Here is a 12331-nt window from a genome sequence, read left to right as displayed (position 1 = left end):
CTTACTACTGAACATAAAATCTTAATCAAAACATTGAAAACACTTGAATCCAACTTGCTTTAATTGTCTAATACACTTGCTTGAGGAGGAAAAATAATGAAAACAAGGTGAGTAAAAAAAATGACTTTTCAGGGAATTTTTAGAACCTTTTAAATAGTGCTTCAAAAAATAATGATGATGCAAGTTTTTTAAAAATTCCATCAAGATACACAGCTTGCTTTTTTAATTAATTAATTAGTTGGTTAGTTAGTTTGTTTTAAAATTTGAGAGAGTGAGTGAGAGAGAGCACTACCGGGGAGGCAGAACAGAGGGAGAGGGAGAAGGAGAGAGTAAAGCAGACGCCCCGTTGAGCAGGGAACCCAACCAACTGTGCCACCCAGGCGCCCCTATACAGAGCTTGTTTTTAGTGGAGGTGTCCATCCTGATGAGGGGGAAGCCAGTTACATCCAGTCCCTGGCAACTCTGTATGGAGATGAAACCCAAGTGCAGCCTAGGGAAAGGGCCTCAGTTAGGGACAAACAGAGTAAAGCAGGGGAAAGACAAGAAAAGCAGATGGCCTGGCAAACATTTGAAGAATGCTCTTACTAAGTGTCAAGCCCTCGTTAGGAACTTTCTCAAAGGCTACCTTATATTTTTCCCAAAAGAAACCAGGCTGAAATTTGTTATTATTAACCTCATTTTATAGATGATGAAGTCAAATTAAAAGGGTTTAAGTAACCTGCCTAAAAGCAACTCTGAAAGGCAGGACCTGTTCTCTTTTCCATCTGCTCTTTCTCCCTTGGTGGTACACGTGCTGTTATACAATCTGGATCGTGTCTTCCCTCAAGGTCGAGTCCAAATTCATCTGTGCTATGGCCACTTCAAGGAGGGAGACAGTTATCTGAGCTGACTCCTGAACATGACTAGGTGGGGAATAACAAGAAAACAACAGCAAGAACAATAACTGATTGAAATTCAGTTTATTGTATGCCAAGCTGTGTTTTAGATTTAGCACATTTCCACCAAAAAAAATTGGGAGAGGCAACTACTACTATTATTATCTCTTCTCTCCAAGAGGAAACTAAGTCATCAAAAGTTTAATCTGGGAGTGATAAAGTAAGTGGCAGAGCTGTTATTCAAACCTTGGTCTAATCTGAGAACTCAGACTTTTAATCACTTTTCTTGGAAAACACGTGCACATATCCTTATAATAGTCACACAGGTATGATCTTAAACAAGTACAAGAATAGAGCTTCTTAAAGTGAAAGAAAGACTAGAAGTTGGGATGAGGAAGGGGAGATTTTGAAAAAGGTATCAAGACTGATAATGTATTTATAGGGCCAAATATTTAACTTTTTAAAAATTCCTGTTTATTTTGTTTTGTAAACATTGTCTTGTTTCTGTTTCTTCACTAACACTTCATCTGTCATTATAAAGATTTCTGAATTGGGCTTTTTCAGCTGATGAGAAATTAGCAGAAAGGCATGAAAGCTGGCACAGTTATTGTACAGTGGGAAAGATTTAGCTAAATGTGGATTATTGTTCATTTGGAATAGTTGTATCAATACCTAGTTAGGCGAGGGCCAAAAAATTTCAGTTATAAAAAAGTGAATTATAGGGCACCCGGTGTGGCTCAGTCCGTTAAGTATCTGACTCTTGGTTTGCCTCAGGTCATGATCTCATGAGTCCTGAGATTAAGAGCCCCATGTGGGGCTCCACTCAGCAGGGAGTCTGTTTGAAGATTCTCTCCCTCTGCCTCTCCCTTCTACATGTGTGAGTGCGCACATAGTCTCTCTCTGTCAAATAAACAAATAAATCTTTTTCTTTTAAAAAGTGAATTATGAAACTCAGACTGCAATATTTAGTACACCTAGCAGACAGCTAATAAATGCATTTTAAAAATGCATGAATAATAATGCTGGACATAAAGCATTTTATTTAAAGACTGTGCCTACTAATATTTGCGATCTGCTTAGAATAAACTAAAACTGTTTTGAAAAGAAAACAGCATTTTCTGAAGGACTAATGCTTATCTATGCAAATTAGATGAGTTCTCAAACATGTTTTCAATAGTGGCTTTTATTTAAAAAAGTCACTATGCCTGCTCTTTTCCCAACTATTGTTTTTATGCGTACAGTACAAATACATCTTTCCACAGTCTTCCCACCGATCTGATGTGTCAAAGCTGACGTCAGCACTTTCTCCTGTTGTGTATGTGTTACATGTATTTTATTTTTAAAACATCTTTCCTATTGTATGCAAAGACATACAAAATAGAGGAACAATATTTATTCTTTGGCCCATTTGTTTTGGAAAGTTTTCTTGAAGTAAGCCTTCACACTCATTCTTCAAGCATAGTAGATGCATATTTTTTGAGTTTTTCTCTGGATGTGTTGTAAGACAATGGTATCAACAGTGTTTCTCTAACAGTCTATTAGTACACTTTTCTCCACTGGTATGTGCATCTCTATCATATATGTTCAGTAATAGACTTTAGTTGATGATGTAAATGCATTTTCTTTATCATATTTATAATTTGATTTTGGGGAGTCCTTGAAACCTCTGTAGGGAACCCTGGGTTCCAGAACACTGTATAGATGTGGGAAGTAGATCATCATTAAAGGTGAGAGACATAGGCAGATCTGCATTTATTTTTTTTTTTAAAGATTTTATTTATTTATTTGTCAGAGAGAGAGAGAGAGCAAGAGCGACCACAGGCAGAGTGGCAGGCAGAGTCAGAGGGAGAAGCAGGCTCCCCGCAGAGCAAGGAGCCCGATGGGGGACTCGATCCCAGGACACCGGGATCATGACCCGAGCCGAAGGCAGCTGCTTAACCAACTGAGCCACCCAGGCGTCCCCAGATCTGCATTTAAAATGACATTTCTGGTTATGAAATGGAGGCTGGGTTAAAGAGTGGACATATTAGAACCCAGGAGATCTGCTAGAAGGTTGTAAGAGACAATGGAAGTTTAAACTTTAGAGTATGAATTAGAAAAGATGCAATATTTGAGAAGTAAATTAATAAAAATTAGATGATTATGAGTTATCAGAATTGTTCATCAATCAATGGCTTCTTGCTTCGGAGAACACCTTAACTAATGGTGAAGCTGGTGAAGCCAGCATGCTGAAGACAGAGGAACATATTTATTTTGGTGCGCAGTGAAGCAGATAAAGAATTTGATTTTCAACGTAGTGAAGCTCAGGTACTAAATGCCCAGTGAACAGTCAAATACAGACCTAGAACTCAAAAGAAAGGGCTGGTTGTGAATTTGATACCCAGATTAATAAGGCCATGGGAGTAATGGCCAAGGAGAAAGTGGAAATGGAAGAGAAGAGGGGTGCAGGCAAATTCTGGGCCCAGGACTTGTTCCAGAGCACATAGAAGAGCCATGGATGACGTCAGAAAAATTAAGTGGAGCAGGAAAGAGCTAATGCTACAGAGGTGTACAAAATAGAAGCCTGGAAGTAGGAAGAGGTAGCTAGTGCAAGGCCATAGAGAAATGCATTGTGTTCTTATGCCAGGTTCTCCTCTTCTAAATCCCTGTGCACTTTTGTCGTCTGTCATTCCCTATCCAAAAAAAGAAAAAAAAAATCAACCTTAGTAAATGATTTTACTCCTACTTCGCAAAGAAGTTTGATGCTATCAGGCATGACCTATTTCAGACCCTATTATCTTCCCCTTCACAAACCATTCTCCCATATGCCTTCCATCTTTCCTTTTTCCACTCCTCAGGCAGCTCTGAGTACTTTTCCTTCTTTTCTACTCCTGACTTTGTTCTCATGCTAGCTCTTCCTCCTCACTTCCTTAACAAATGTGGTCTCCTGAGGGCTTGTTCCTTTAGTTCTTAAAATATGGCTACTTCTCCTGCCCTCATACTGGCTTCCTGATGCCTGTGGCTCCAGTCCCAGCCCTCTTTCCTTCTTTCCCACCTACAGTCTTGAATGATATTGTTTATACCCCCTACATCCCATATCTCTCTGCCATTCCCGTCTTCATCTCTGCAGTCTGTCTTTTCCTCCACCCCAATGCTGAACTCCTCAACCAGAGATTGCTAGTGACTTTCTAATAGCCAACTCCTTCATCCTTTTCTATGACCAACTCAATCAACCTCAGGCCTCGTTTGACATTGTTGATTGATCAGCCTATCTTCATGTTTCTATGCCACTGTTTTATCCAGGCCCTCTTCCTGTCTCTCTGCCAGTTATGTCTCTGCTTTGCCAGTGTTTCATCCTCCTCCTAACTCACATGGTGGCTATTTCCTGAGTTGCTGGCCTTAAGGTTATTTTCTCACTATATACGCTCCCCACCTTCAGGCCATTTATCTACTCTGCCAGTTCAACCTGCCTTCTCTATTATAATGTCTCTCAAGTCTGTATCTCCTGTCCTGTCAGAGTGGTTATCTCTCTACTACCATCCCTCTCAAGCCATCCATGAATTAAAACAATCCTTTATTCACAAGTGGCCACTACTGGCCCTAGGAGCCACACAGCTATGAGACCACTGCCCTGGAGTCATTACAATAAGGTCTGAGGATCTCCAACAGCTTAGAATGGAAATTCTCCTTTGACATGTATCAGAATTTACCTGGAGAGCTTGTTAAAACACTGGTTTCTTTTTCTTAAGGTTTTATTTTCATTCCAGTTAATTAACATACAGTGATATATTAGTTCCAGATGTATAACATAGTGATTCAGCACTTCCATACATCACTGGTGTTCACCTCAACAGTGTGCTCCTTAATCCCCACCATCTATTCAACCCATCCCCCCACCTACCTCCACTCTGGGAACCATCAATTTGTTTTCTATAATTAAGAATCTGTTTCTTAATTTGTCTCTCATTCTCTTTTTCCCCCCTTTGCTTGTGTGCTTTGTTTCTTAAATTCCACACATGAGTGAAATCATATGGTATTTGTCTTTCTCTAACTGCCTTGTTTCACTTGGCATTATACTCTCTAGCTCCATCCATGTCATTGCAAATGGCAAGATTTCATTCTTTTTTATAGATGAATAATATTCCTGTGTGTGTGTGTGTGTGCGCGCGCACACATCTTTATCCATTCATCAGTTCATGGACACTTGGACTGCTTCCACATCTTGGCTATTGTAAATAATGCTGCTATAAACATAGGGATGCATATATCCCTTTAGATTAGTGTTTTCATATTCTTTGGATAAACACTCAGTGGTGTGATCGCAGGATTTTAAAGTAGTTCTGTTTTTAACTTTCTGAGGAACCTCCATACAGTCTTCCACAGTGGCTGTGCCAGTTTGCGTTCCCACCAACAGTGCAGGAGGGTTCCTTTTTCTCCATATCCTCACCAGCACCTGTTGTTTCTTGTGTTGTTGATTGTAAACATTCTGACAGCAAAACACCAGTTTCTTGACTCCACCTCCACAGTTTCCTGATTTGGTAAGTCTGGGGTGGGACCAAGAATTTGTATTTCTAGTAAGTTTCCAAATGATGTCAATGCTGCTCATTCAGAGCAACACTTTGAGAACCACTGGCTTAGGACAATGATTCTTAAAATTATCTGGACAGGGGCGCCTGGGTGGCTCAGTGGGTTAAGCCGCTGCCTTCGGCTCAGGTCATGATCTCAGAGTCCTGGGATCGAGTCCCATGTCGGGCTCTCTGCTCAGCAGGGAGCCTGCTTCTCTCTCTCTCTGCCTGCCTCTCTGTCTACTTGTGATCTCTCTGTCAAATAAATAAATAAATAAATCTTTTAAAAAAAAAATTAGGGGGACATCAGAATCACTAAGCTAGCTTTTTTTTTTTTTTTTTTAATTACCAATACTCAGAGCCACTACATATCTATTAAATCTGAATATCAGATGGTGGACTTCCCAATTAATTCTAACAGGAAATCATGGTTAAGATCTACCTGCATGGGATGCCTGGGTGGCTCAGTCAGTTAAGGGTCTGCTTTCAGCTAGGTTATGAACTCAGGTCCTGGGATCGAGACCTGTGTGGGGCTCCCTGCTCAGCAAGTCATGTTCCAAACAAGCAGCTTTGATCAGGTCTTTATTACACAAACATTTAAATACTTACTTTAAGGGCGCATGGGTGGCTGAGTCAGCTCAGGTCATGATCTCATGGGATAGAGCCCCCTGATGGGCTCCCTGCTCAGCAGGAAGTCTGCTTCTTCCTCTCTTTCTGCCCCTCCCACCTGCTTGTGCTCTCTCTCTGTCTCTTTCTCTCTCAAATAAATAAATAAAAGCTTTAATAATAAATAAATAGATAAATATTGACTTTAAAAATTCAGTTTATTTTTTAAAGGAACTGCTGATCTTTTCAACTGCCATTCCTGTTTCCTTAGTTATTCAGCTACCATCTTATTCTCACAACTAATATAAACTTCACCCTGAACTGAGAGCTCCTTAGGAGCAAGGACTGTGTCTTTATCAGTAGTCATTTATTAAGCATTTATATGCCAGTGCTAGACATAAAAATATACATACAATAAGTTCCTTTCCTCATGGGTCTTAAGTTCTACCTGGGGAAAATGATATACAAATATAATCTAAGATAATTCATATTATAATAAAAATGAATTGTGATTCATTTTAGTTGAATTGATAAGGAAATCTTAGTAAAGGGGGAGACATTCAAACTGGGCCAAATGTGTGTCAAGGACAATAACAAACGAAAAAGACTTTGGGGAATAGCGAAACAGATATGAGCTACTACTGCAGGGAAAGATTCCTACATGGCCTAGGGTTTATTTGGACGTTGAATACAGAAGATGAGGATAAAATACGAAACAGCTTGGTATGTGTCTAGGCATGTATGCAATAGGAAAATATACTATTCATAAAAGGTAAGTTGGTTGATGAAAAATAAGGGAAATAAGTTTAGAGAGATGCTGCCTTGGAACTAGATTTTGCAAAGCCCTGGGAACTAAGCAAAAAGTTACCTAGATTTGGAAGCTCCAAGGACTTAATGCAATAAAGCCATATAGGTTCTACAACCAGGCACATGAAACATGGTAAAAGCAAAGCTGGAGAAAGGTTATTCCAGCAGAGATGTTGTGGATAAAGATAGCAGATCAGGGGGCACCTGGGTGGCTCATCGGGTTAAGCCCCTGCCTTCGGCTCAGGTCATGATCCCAGGGTCCTGGGATAGAGCCCCACATCAGGCTCTCTGCTCAGCAGGGAGCCTGCTTCCCCGCCTCTCTCTGCCTGCTGCTCTGCCTACTTGTGATCTCTGTCAAATAAATAAATAAAATCTTAAAAAAAAAAAAAGATAGCAGATCAGATCATCTTCAAGCCAATTTCATTAATGCAAGTGTCTAGGCATTAATGCTGGAACATTTTTGGAAAGCAAATGTAAAGATATATATATATGGCATTTTATGAATATCATCGGGGATATTTAGATAATAATATTACTAACAAATATAGCAAAGGTAACATGGAAGATAATGAATTGTTTTTTAAGTGAACAAAGTTTAATTTAGTGCCATATATGCCAAATATGATGTGACAATAGTATAATACTATAATACACACTTACATAATAAGTATGTTATATTCCATTTGGAAGCTGTTTCCCACTATATATATTATTTTACCAAAGAAATTATCCATTTCTGCTGGACAGGATCTCATCTCATATTTCTCATACATTATAGAGCCTACCATTATGAAGGACATAAATGTGGCATTTAATAATATGAGAGACTAGGGACTCTGAAAAACAATCTGAGGGGTTTGAAGTGGCGGGGGTGGGGGTGGGAGGTTGCGGTACCAGGTGGTGGGTATTATAGAGGGCACGGATTGCATAGAGCACTGGGTGTGGTGCAAAAATAATGCATACTGTTATGCTGAAAATAAATTAAAAAAAAAATCTTATTGTCTGGTGAAATAACTGAGGCCAGAATTATCAGAAAACTAGCTTGTCCTAAATGGAGTCAGCAGTAAATAAGAATAGAATCCAGTTTCCTTCATTGCTCTGTAACTTCCTAATATTGATAGAGTGGGAAAAGTTCCAAAGAGTGCCATGTCATTCTACATAATAAAACAATGAATCAGTTTATCTTGTGATACTCAGTAACACATTTTATGGATCTAAAACTTCAAGGGAAATAGTGCAAAATCTTATGTTTCCTGTCCATTTGGGTGTGTTTCTCACTTTAAAAAAGGTGATCTTAAGAGGGGGTGGTGGGGAAAGGGCAAGAAAGTAAACCCCTTGAATCTTTCATAACAGTGTATTTACTTCACACACAAAAAAGAAAAATAACTTCAATTCAAGAGAGAGAGAAAAAATGTTTGAATTCCCCTTCCTTGACAAGATCCAGGGCTTTCCTGTGAGAGTAAAATGCACATTTACAGTAAGTTTAGGTTTGAGGGTAGAATTTAAAGGTTTTGTCCATCAACATATCATAATGAATGGAGGTGACAGGTGCATAATGGCGCTTATTTGAGCACTTTTGGAAAGAGCAGGGGAGACTTTGCAGGGCAGTAAGGGAGTTTAAAAATTTAAGAATGTTTCCTTAAGGATGCTTCTCTTTTCAACAAGAAACAACATCTACTCAAAATAAGTTGGCAAATCCGTGTTCAGAAACTACGTTGATGCTCCAATGTTCCAGAATGGTTAAGGAAGGAAAGAGAATCTCAAGGTCACTGGGAATAGTCTGTAGAGTATTCTTATAGGGCTTATCTGTGCTCACATGCCTAATTTTTTTCCAAGTGCAAAGAATGGCCACTTGCTTGAGACAGGCCCAGTGCCATCCTTTATTCAAGTTCCTTTATATTCCTCTTTTTAAAGAAGCTGTCAAGTTCTTTTTCTGCAGCTGACAGAAAAGGCCAAATCTGTGGTACAGGAAAGGAGGCGCAAAAAGAAACTTTTTTGTGTTGATGTTTTACTAAGTGAGCTAAGGAGAATTTTAGAATCATGTAATTTACTCTGGAGGCATTTACTGTACATAGCTATAGTGATGGTAATTTCTTTCATTGTTGAAGTGAAAAGATAACCATCAATCAGTTGTCAATTGGTCAATTGCAGAAGTGATGAAAAGAAACTGGTAGGAACAATCACTTCTGTGGCTACCTAGACCATTTGTAGGCTTAAGAAAACTATGGGAACTGGATTGCATTATAAAAGGGATTGGACCAGATTTTCAAAAAGGTGAATAGGCATAATTTCCTTGTAAAGGATGGCTTTGCGGTTACACATAATCAGGAAACGTATTTTTTTAAAAATGAAAAAAAATGGCATGGGATTAAAAAAGTGAAAATTTTGTTTTATTAAACTGGGTATCAGGTAAGTAAGCGAAAAAAATCTTTAATTTCCGTGTGTTCTTAGTGAAGGAAATAAATATAACTTACAGTAACATGAGACATGTATTTTAGAACAAAGTAATGAAAATTACTTTGTATTCATGCCTTAGTCTCACTATTGGCACTTTAAAATAAATAACTTTCCAGGTATTTGTCATAAGAAACTAAAAGTCCAGATTAATTTTGAATACTATTAAGCAAATATCTACACATAATTTAATTTTTAAAATGTCTGGTAACTCACATAAATGTTAGAATAAGTTTTAAAATCATTAACTTGCATAAAAGGCAAATGGGCAAATGGCATTTTGAGATCTAGTGTTATACGCAAGATTTCATTTTAATTTATCCTATTTTCCTAAGAGTTGCAATGATATTGATTTATTCTGAGAGAGTTCCCCCCACACACAGTGATTTTTTTTTTTTTTTTTTTTTTTTTTTTACTGTGGTAGGTAATAAAAAGGATTACAGGCCCCCAGAAGGATGAGATATCATCAGTTTGTAATCCAGCCCATGGTTTCCTAGATACCGTATTGTCTATTCTGTTCCGCTATGTGAAAAATGTTGAATATCAACAATGGGTTTCAGTGCTGTATTGTTGAGTTTTGTATGAACTAATCTAGCTTCACTAAGGAAAAAAAAAAAAAAGAAAAGAAAAGAAAAGAAAGAAAGAAGAAAAAAAAAGAAAAAAAAAAGAACCACAGCTTTGGACAAAAGTCTATAGCCAGTGCATTTGAAACTCCCCTTGCACAAGGGCTGACTGTAGCTGGGGGAAGACAGTTTCCTCATTTGCGCTCTCCTTTCATGCAGTCAGCTGGCCCTCTTCTCAGGTGTACATCACCTATTATCATTTCACCTTGTTTTGATTCTCTGATGAGGAAAATCCCAGGACTTATCAGCTGGGATAGGCCTCATTTACACGACAGCCCTGTTCAGTGTTTGGAAGGTAAGCTATTTGCACAACTTCTCTGCTGTAGAGTGCTGGCCTAGCTCTAGAACTTTGCAGCATATCATTTATTTTTAACTTTTACTTTTTCTTCTCTTTTCTTTCTTTCTTTTCTTTTTTTTTTTTTTTCTGAGAAAGAAAGCCTGACAGTTTTCTCCGGAAAAGTGGCCATCCATGGAATGAATGAAATGTTCCCTTTCTGTTCCAGTAAGTAATTGACTTGTAACTAAAAATTGAACTGGCTGCTATGTCAAGTGCAATGTGAGCCGCTGCTGGCACAGGTGTTGCTTACTCTTTAGCCTGGAAAGAAAAGGGGCTTAACCTGTGATTAAATTTCAAGTCAATTGACCTCAACATGATAGTACATAATTCTCACTTGCCTACCGAATGGCCTGAGTTCTCATTTTGACCCTGTTTCTGGCACCTGTGTTTTTAATGTTTGGTGTAGTAAAGCTAGAGTTGTTCTTTTGGTTAGAAATAAAGTGGGTGGAGAACAGTTCTAAGTAAATAACAAGTGATGGTCAGCCGACAAAGTCTTTCATCCAGTGCTCAATGTGTTCTATTTTTTTTTTAATGCAATAACTCTTAAGTTCATGTAAACTATTACTCAAGCTTTTATTTTAAAAAGTATGGATTCATGGACAGCCATTTTATTACTAAGGACACTCAGTAAATCCAAATCAGTGAGTTAAAACAAGCAAAGGATGTGAGGATTATGATGCTAAGGGCTTTCAAATGCTTCATTTTGATTATTCAACTGCCCATAGGCTTTCTAAATTTGCCTTTTATGATTTGTCAGCCCTAGGAATGAAATAGCAGCATTGTTTTTCTCAGTTTCTGTAAAAAAAAAAAAAGACTGTTGAACTTGAGCAAGATGACCTTTATTTGAGTTTTGGAGACAAACCTATATATATACCTACTTCCCCAAAGCAAAATAAAAATCATTGACATCTAACATTGCCATTTATACTTGAAGCTATTCTCCATTCATTTTATGTAAAATGGTTGCATGCTAAGAATTGGTCTGTGAGATGAGAGCAGTCATGGTCTGTTGTTTTTTCTTCCTCACTTCCTTTTTAACCTGAGAATTAGAAGAAAATGCTGATGATGCTTGCTTAACCCTGCTTTTAGTGCCAGGCTGTGACCAGCTCTCTGTGAAACCATTTCTGACCCTCTGCTTGCAGTGGTGAGCTTGAATTTTTCCCCTTCCTTGCCCATCACTGTCAGTCAATTATAGGATTGAACTGAACCAGAAAATCTGGTACAGTCTGGTAATTAGTACAAAGGGTTTCCAGTCTAGTGTAAAGACGGAGATGCAAGAGCCCCAGCAGTCACAGAAATCGTTTTGATTGGCCATGGACACTGCCTTTTAGTGCTGCTCGGTGACTTCCTAAAGATATTGCCTCCTACCCTACAGGTCTTCTCCTTCAAGTACATTATGGACCTTTTTTAAAGTCATGTGTGTGTATGTGTGTGTGTGTGCGTGTGTGTGCGTGCATGCGTGCGTGTGTGTGTGTTTCTTTTTTTAGATCCAACTTCTCCATTTTTAGTCTGTCATTTTTGCCTATCAAACAGACACATTTTGACTTGCCCAACAAAGAACCAAGTTATCAACACTCACAGAAACTGACATTTTTAATTCAGGCTTCATTATGTCTTTGAATTATGACAGTGAAGTACAAAGACATTTTAAGAGTTTTTTTCATTGTTTTTTTTTTTTTTTAATCCAGCATTGGGATGTTTATCTTTCTTGAGTATTCATATTTCCTTCTCTAGCTTTATTCTCAGTAATATATAATTAGCATTATCAAAACCATCAGCTATTATCCTTTATGACTTTTGACCTTTGTTTTTTTAGTATGTCTCAAGCTCACGTTCTCTAAAATAAGTAAAAACTCCTTGAGAGATTTTAATGAAATATCTTAAGGTTACAAAAACAATAATTTAAAGGGTGAGCACCTTTTAAACAAAAACAATAAAATAATTTAAAATGTGAATCTCTTTTAAGCATGCCTAGGCAAGTAATGGATTATATGATAAAACTATAGCAACAAGATAAATTTCAGAAAAAAATATTTTATAAATCAAACTTGCATTTGATGATAAGTGCAATTTTATAGCCTATAT

At 37.9% G+C, this 12331-nt stretch overlaps 1 protein-coding gene and 1 long non-coding RNA gene across 5 annotated transcripts in view; one reads left to right on the top strand and one right to left on the bottom strand.

Annotated features, from left to right (window-relative positions):
* SOX2 (SRY-box transcription factor 2) overlaps positions 1 to 12331 on the top strand; it is a 675778-nt gene that overhangs the window by 574278 nt on the left and 89169 nt on the right. For 3 of the 4 annotated variants that reach the window (XM_032339957.1, XM_032339948.1, XM_032339967.1), the window contains one exon: positions 10343 to 10411. The gene's annotated coding sequence lies outside the window, so the exon portion shown is untranslated. Of the gene's footprint in view, positions 1 to 10015; positions 10205 to 10342; positions 10412 to 12331 lie in introns of those variants that run through there. The other variant, XM_032339978.1, reaches the window with a different exon arrangement.
* The window catches only part of LOC116588645, a 141485-nt gene that overhangs the window by 53781 nt on the left and 75373 nt on the right, over positions 1 to 12331 (bottom strand). The gene's annotated exons all lie outside the window — the stretch shown is intronic.

Source organism: Mustela erminea, chromosome 1, assembly GCF_009829155.1.
Source record: "Mustela erminea isolate mMusErm1 chromosome 1, mMusErm1.Pri, whole genome shotgun sequence".
Lineage (NCBI taxonomy): Eukaryota > Metazoa > Chordata > Mammalia > Carnivora > Mustelidae > Mustela > Mustela erminea.
Note: the sequence above shows the minus strand (reverse complement) of the source record. Positions and strands in the feature narration are given on the sequence as shown.